General features: G+C 50.6%; 1 long non-coding RNA gene across 1 annotated transcript; it reads left to right on the top strand.

The window, feature by feature from the left end:
• Positions 1-1,654: 1,654 nt before the first annotated feature.
• On the top strand, positions 1,655-2,346 carry LOC117794718 (uncharacterized). The gene is made up of 2 exons (XR_004618576.2): positions 1,655-1,900; positions 1,977-2,346. It is a non-coding gene; the product is annotated as an uncharacterized lncRNA (long non-coding RNA).
• Positions 2,347-7,157: the final 4,811 nt, after the last annotated feature.

Raw genomic sequence — 7,157 nt, 5'->3', positions numbered from 1 at the left:
GAGCCTTCTTCTAATGCAAAACTCCACCCAGGCAAGCAGAAGGTGGAGACTTCTAAAATCCTCTATTCTCCGCCCCTCCCTTCTCTTCACAAAAGCTAAGGGTCATCAAGCACCTACTATGTGCTGACCTTCAGGCTTGGTGCTTTCTTTCCTGACCTCTCTTATTCCTCAAGACAACTCTCCCACTCCTTCTTCTGATTAAGATCTGTGCGCTGCTTTCCTTGAAAACCTAGCAAGACCCGGATACACTCCAGATGAGTCAGAGCCTGTCAGGACAAAGGTCTCCCATGGCAGTCCCTGGGGGCAGAGGGCCTGGCTTAGCCAGGGGACACCCAAAGGGGATGGTTTACAAAACACTTTCTGGATGTTTTCAGGTCTTGGAGTCTCCTCAGTTTTTGTGGTGTTGGGGAATGGAACCCAGGCCCTGCACAGGCTGGGCAAGTGTTCCACCACTGAGTTACTCCCCAGCCCTCTCTAATTTTTATTTTTATTTTATTTATTTATTTTTTATAGGAGGAACAGGAGGTATTCTTTTTTTAAAAAAAAAAATAGGAGAGAGAGAGAGAGAGAATTTTTTAATATTTATTTATTTTTTTAGGTTTTTTTTGGCGGACACAACACCTTTGTTTGTATGTGGTGCTGAGGATCGAACCCGGGCCGCACGCATGCCAGGCGAGCGCGCTACCGCTTGAGCCACATCCCCAGACCCTAATTTTTATTTTTAAACTTTATTTACTTATTTCTTTGGTGGTACTAGGGACTGAGCCCAGGGGTGCTTTACCACTACATTTTCAGTCCTTTTCATTTTATTTTTATTTTTTATTTTTGAAACCGGGTCTTCCTAAGTTGCCCAGGCTGGCCTTGGATGTACGATCCTCCTGCTTCAGCCTCCCAAGTCACTAGGATTACAGGCGTGTGCCACCATCCTGGCAAGGGTCTTGGGGTCTTGAACATCTAATCCCATCATAGGCAAATGCTGAGTACTTGGTTGTAGGAGGAGAACTAAAGCCCACCTGACCATCCTGCCACCATTCCACAGTGACCCCCAGAGGCAGGTGGGCATCTAGGACCCCAGAGGGCTATGGCATGGCCAGTATAAGGTAGGCAGTGTGGTAGAACCCTGTAGAGCACACTGGCACAAACTTGTTCTGTTGAAGGGCAAGTCGTCCAAATTTTAGGCTTTGGGGCTCTTAAGGTCTCTGGCTCTGTCAGTTACCCAACTTTGCCATACCTGATGAATGAATCTGTGTTCCAATAAAACTTTGTGGATACTGAAATTTTAATATTATAGGATTTCCATATATGCCCAAATTTTATGCTTCTTCCTGCCCCCCCCCCAACCATGTAAAATCCATTCTAATTGTTAGGTTGCACAAAAGCAGGCTATGGGCAGAATTTTGGCCATAGTTTGCTGGTCCTGGTCCTATAGAGCAAAGGTCTAGAGGTCAGCCATCCTTCTTGCCATCAAGTGCTGGCTATTTCATTAGCCAGTAGTGTGATTCGGGACACGTTAGGCCTCTGTTTCTGTCAGCCCGGGATGGTGGCATCTGTTGCTCAGGGATTTCGTGAGATGCAGTCTGGAAAAGCGCCAACTCTTTTTTCCAATGATTGGCATGCAGCAACCCGTCCCACATGCAAGCAATGACCACTGCCCTGCCTGTGAGTGTTCAGAGATCAGTGGGAGGGGACATGAAGGCTGGAGAGGCGGGGCTTCCTTTCTGGAGAAGGTCTGGGTGAGCAGACTGATAGGAAACCTACTGAAATGGAAGAAAGAGAAAAATCTTCAGAGGTCCAAGGATCTGGCCATTGAAGGCTCTTAAGAGGTCCCCCTTCAAAGCAGTGCCAAGGGGAGGTGGGGTGGGCAGACACTGTGGACTGAAGATGTGAGGCGAGGTTACCGGTGAGTCCATGTGGATGGGAGCTGGGTAGTGTGGGTCCCAAGGGTGTGTCAGGAGCAATAGCTAATGTCATTGTAGGTGCCAATCCCTTTGCTCCTCCATCCTGATTGGTGCAAGGGCAGGGCCTGAACAAAGCCCAGCTGACCAGAGCCCTTCCCTGAGACTGTGCACTTGGGAGAATGCAAGCAAGTCCCTCTCTCGTCAGAGAACATCACCACGTGAAATGCAGTCCTGGCCAGCAGCTGTGTCCCCTGTCACCCAGGGCAAGTCAGAGAACCTGTGATGTGAGAGGATGGAGTCTATCCCAACAGGAAGCAGAGACAAGAGATTTAGTGAGTCCCTCAAAGGACTGTGTTCCTGCCCTTCCGTGGTTTGTGGCTTGGTGACTGATTTCTTCCTCTGCTGGTGGGGCTATCCAAATCCTTTGAATAAACTCCTGTTTCTCTAAGCTAGTTTGAGTTTCCATTGCAAATAAGGAAAACTGCTGAGCAAATACACGGCAGATTTCCTCACAAGCTCTCATTGCACAACTGTGCGGGGCTCTGGGTAGGTACCTTATATCCACTGCTTAAGATTATGCTGGGAGCCATGGGTTTGATTATCTCCATATTACAGTTGATAAAACTGAGGCTTGGACTTTGCCCAACCCTCCATTAGTGTGTCCCTCAGGTTGTGGGCTTGGGTCCTCTTGGGTTAGCATTGACTAGTGTCTCCCAGAAAATTTTCCCATTCCCATGTTTTTAATCCCATCTCCACAATTTCCAATTTCTGATCTAGACCTTTATGTTCTGGACTGATGTATCCAGCTGCCTACCTGATAAAGCCCTCAAACATTGACCTCTAGGGCTAACCTTCTGCTCTTCACCTCCCCACCCATTCTGTCCCTCCTGGGGATTCTTCTCTCAGTAACTGGTCCCACCATCTACCCAGTTTCCCATGGCAGAAACCTGAGAGTTACATTAGCCCTCTTCCCCTCCCACTTTCTTTAGAGGTTTGGATTGCAATGCCCCCCTCCTGCAGTGCTGGGGATTAAGCCCTGGGCCCTGGCCCTCTAGGGCCATCTAACCATTGTGTTGCTAAGTTACCACCCAAGCCCCTTCTCACTAGTTCCTCCTGCCCCACCCCCCCATGTGTTTGCTCTGCTCCTTCTGGAGTGTGGGTGGAGACAAGGCCGGGTGGTGGGGGGCACGGTGTGCATCCCTTCAGAGCTTAGCCTGTGTTGTTGCCTCCTGTACTCCCCAACCCCCCCAAAAAAAGGCCGAAATTCATCTCTTGTTACAAAGAAATAGAGCTCTACTCCCCCTCCCTCATCTAGCCATCTAGACCACCCCCCAAAGATGGCCTCCTCCTTCCCCAAATCTAGGCCAAGCCATTATCCACTGACCTATTGGAGGTACTTTAGAGAGAGCTCTAACCATGTCTCCTCAATACTCAAAACCCCTCGACGCTTCTAGTCCACAGTCTCTCCCAGCTGCAGCCCGTCTGCTCTCGGACTTCATCCTGGGTCTCTCTTTGCTTATGCACGGTGGCCTCCTTTCGGTAGGATGAGTACCAAACCCTTATGACCTCAGGGTCTTTGCAGGTGCTGTTTCTGCTATCTGCACATGTTCCCCTCCCTCCCACTTCCCTACCTCCCAGCATTCCTAGATGGCCATCAGATCTGGCTTACCCTTCAGGGATCCTTTCTCTTCTGCTCTCCAGGAAATAGGATCCCAAAGAACGCGCCACTCTCTGTAGCCCTCAAACAGCATGTGTTTGGGTAGGTATTAGGTAGGTATTAGACTATTGGAGACTATTCTTTGAGGGCAGAGAGCAACCCTGTCCTAATTCACTTTTTTTTTTTTTTTTGAGAGAGAGAGAGAGAGAGAGAGAGAGAATTTTAATATTTATTTTTTAGTTTTCAGCGGACACAGCATCTTTGTTTGTATGTGGTGCTGAGGATCGAACCCGGGCCGCACGCACGCCAGACGAGCGCGCTACCACTTGAGCCACATCCCCAGCCCCTAATTCACTTTTGTGCCTGCTGTCCCCTGCACCGTGTCAGGCACAGAGCGGGTGCTCAGAAATATTTGCCAAACGAATGCCTGAGTGACAGAGGCTTGGAGAGAGCCCAGGACTTGTCCAGGATGCTGCTACCGAATCCCCAGACGTCAGCCCCCAAACTCTTGGGCTCTGAAGTCCACCCTTAAGGAAACCAGGAAGGAAGAGGCTGAGAAGAGGTCTGGCCTCAGGCACTTAGAGTCAAGGAAGAGCTGCCGGAAGCAGGGCAGGGAGGCGAGACCTCACCCCTGCCAAATGGAGTCAGGCTAGAAGTCAGAAGAGTCTGGTACTTGGGCCTTGAACACTGAGACAGGTGGCCAAAAAAGCACCTTAGGGATGGAGTGTGAGTGGAGACAAGGGCGGTGTGATCCCTACAGAAGCTTAGTGTGTGATGTTGCCTCCTGTACTCCCCAAACCCCCATAAAAGGTAGGGATTCATCTCTTGTTACAGACAAAGAAATGGAGCTTCAGTGAGAGGGAAGTAACTTCCCCAAAGTCTCCAGTAAATGTCAGAATCATGATGGGGAATATCAGTCCAGAAGAGAAAATGGTAGGAGAGGCCCCACTGTTGGGGAGAGGCTGTGACCCTGCTGCCCTCCCCCATGCTTCACCACCCCAGGCTCATCTGTGGGGATGTCTTTTTGAAATTCTTGGGAAGCTCTTTCTAGAAAGCCCAAAGCCTGCCCTGCACCATCTCAGGTGGGCAGAACTTCCGGGCTGGCGCCGGCCTCCCTGGAGAATTTCTCAGCACAACTTCCATTCCAAAAGGAGCTTAGGGCTTTGGGGCCGATCCTGCTGGGGTCCATCAATGCTCTCGCTCAGGGGTGCAGAGTGAGATCCACTGGGGTGTGGGGGAGGGATGGGGCTAGGAAATCCCCTTCAGGCCTGGTCCTGGGTGTGGGGCTCTCCCATTGTTGCTGTCTCCTATTTAACCACAACTTACATACAACTCTTAAAAAATACACCATCATTTAAATGTGGGGTGGTGGTGGTGGTAATCACTCATTAGGTGGTCGAGCACTTGCCTAGCACGTTAGAGGCCCCTGGGTTCAATCCCCAGCACCTCAAAAATATATATAAACCAGACTTACATGGGACTTTATAAATATGAACTCAGTCTTCAGAACAACCCTATGAGGCAGGTACATTTTACAGAGGTTGAAATGGGAAGGGCAGGGACTTGCCAAGGTCACCAGCAATAAGGTGCAGAGCTGGAGACCCACAGGCCTGAAGCCAGGGGGTGTGAAACCCCTTCCTCCCCTACAGTGGGGAGTCTCTGCAAAGAGAGGGCTCAGAAAGCCCTGCGCCCCAGTCCGGCCTCAGCAGGAGATTCCTGGCCCCTTCTTTTCACACAGATCCAGGGTTTGTTTACCTCAAGTGAGGGGAGTGGACGCCCCAAACAAAGAGGATGCAAGCAGAGATAACCCAATCGTTCTGGGCCTGGCTGGGCCATTGGGAGGGTCACAACTGAATCCTCCCTGCTCTGGGGCTGAACCTCAAGAAGGTGCCCTGGCAAGGCTGCCTGTAGTTTGTTGCAAAACAATGAGTCAGCCCGGGAGGGGGCGGGGAGGGGGTGGAAGGCATCTCCCCTGCAGCCCAGCCTCCAGCCTCTTAGGCTGCCCTCTTCCCTGCCCCCCCCCCTCACTTCCCTGCCCTTGGTCTTTAGAAGGCTCAACCAATTTCCTTTTTCTGTTTGGCTGTGATAGGAAAAGTATTGAAAAATAGAAAGTGCCCTAGACAGGAAAACGCTCTGAAAGCTGCAACCTGGCAGCCCAGGCCAACACCCCAGTCAGAGGGGGCCACCAGCCAGGATTCCAACCAGGGACTCCTTCCCAGGCACTGGCTCCTGAGGGCACTTTAAGCCCTGGTGAGTGGAGATGAGAATTTAGAGGTCCAGGGATGGGTAGGGACAGGTTCAAGGTCAGACAGCTAGTGCCAATGATTGGGAGGGTGGGGCAGATCCTGTGGGAAGGTCCCCGAGACTGGTCCCTAAGTGGGGAACTGCTGGAAACACAGGCTTCTTTTAATTTTTTTTTTTTTTTTGCAGTCTTGGGGACTGAACCCAGGGCAGTGCACGTGATAGGCAAGCACTCTACCACTGAGCCACACCCATGGCCTATACTTCCTTTTAAAAAAAATTAACCTTGCCAAAGGATCATGTGCTTCTATTCTCTTGTGGCCCCAGAGCTCCCCTCCAAAGCCATTTCAGGACACAGGGCCATTCTCTCCCCTGGCCCTCACTGAGGAAGCAATGTGGTTACTCCGGATAGATCCCATAGGGTCACAGTGGGTATCACAAGTCACTCTCTGGGCCTCGCCCCCTTCACCTCCGGGGTTTTCCTCCTAATGGCCCATGAAAGAGAAAGCCTTCTGCTCTTGAGAACAGCACAGAGAAAAATCTGCTCGAGGCTATTGAGGAAATTCATTAATTTATTTGTTCATCCAAACCTGGTTGGGTTGCTGCTGAGCCAGATTCCACAGAGGAGGAGAGAGGAGGGTCCAGGCTCCTTGGGATCCAGCTGCACAAACAGATAACTGCTCTTCTACACTAGTGTACTGACCAAGGCTTATCTGCCCTGAGTGCAGGACACTGAGGGACCTGTCCCAACCTGAGGGATAAGAAGGCAGAGGAGCCAGAGAGAGCCACATCTTAAAGAACAAGCAGGAGTGCACCAGAGCAGCAGGTGGCAGAAGCAGGTACTGTGAGGGAGAAAGCGTGCCCACAGCTCCCTCTGGTTCATAGAGCCACTCAGTCAACATTACTGAGCTCCCACCATGGCATGCAACCAAGTACAGGACCTGGGATAGGGGATGGGCAAGTCAGCCCCTGCCCTCAGAAAGCTCACAGTCTGGTGGTCAGTGATCTTCCATCAGTTAAGGATCCTGTTAGGGACTGGCACGCATGCTGCTCTTCCTGCAAGCCCCCCACAGCTCCAGGAGTACAGGACTTTCCATATGGACTCTTTTCTAATTGTTTAGGCACAATCCTTTCCCACCACCATCTCTCTGAGGCCCCTGGGAACCTCTGAGACTTATTTGTCTCTTTACATTTCCCACAGGACCAGTTACAGTACTGAGTACTTTTCTACATATTCATTTAATATTTGCTGATACTAATTAATGTCAATGGAGAAAAACTATTTTCCAGCTACAGTCTGACCTTGAACCCAGACTACAGATAAGTTCTTAAATCAATCTAGGCAGTTCTCCAAAGGTGCA

This window comes from Marmota flaviventris, chromosome 14 (genome assembly GCF_047511675.1).
Source record: "Marmota flaviventris isolate mMarFla1 chromosome 14, mMarFla1.hap1, whole genome shotgun sequence".
NCBI lineage: Eukaryota > Metazoa > Chordata > Mammalia > Rodentia > Sciuridae > Marmota > Marmota flaviventris.
The sequence above is the reverse complement of the archived record's forward strand: the minus strand, read 5'-3'. Positions and strand labels throughout refer to the sequence as shown.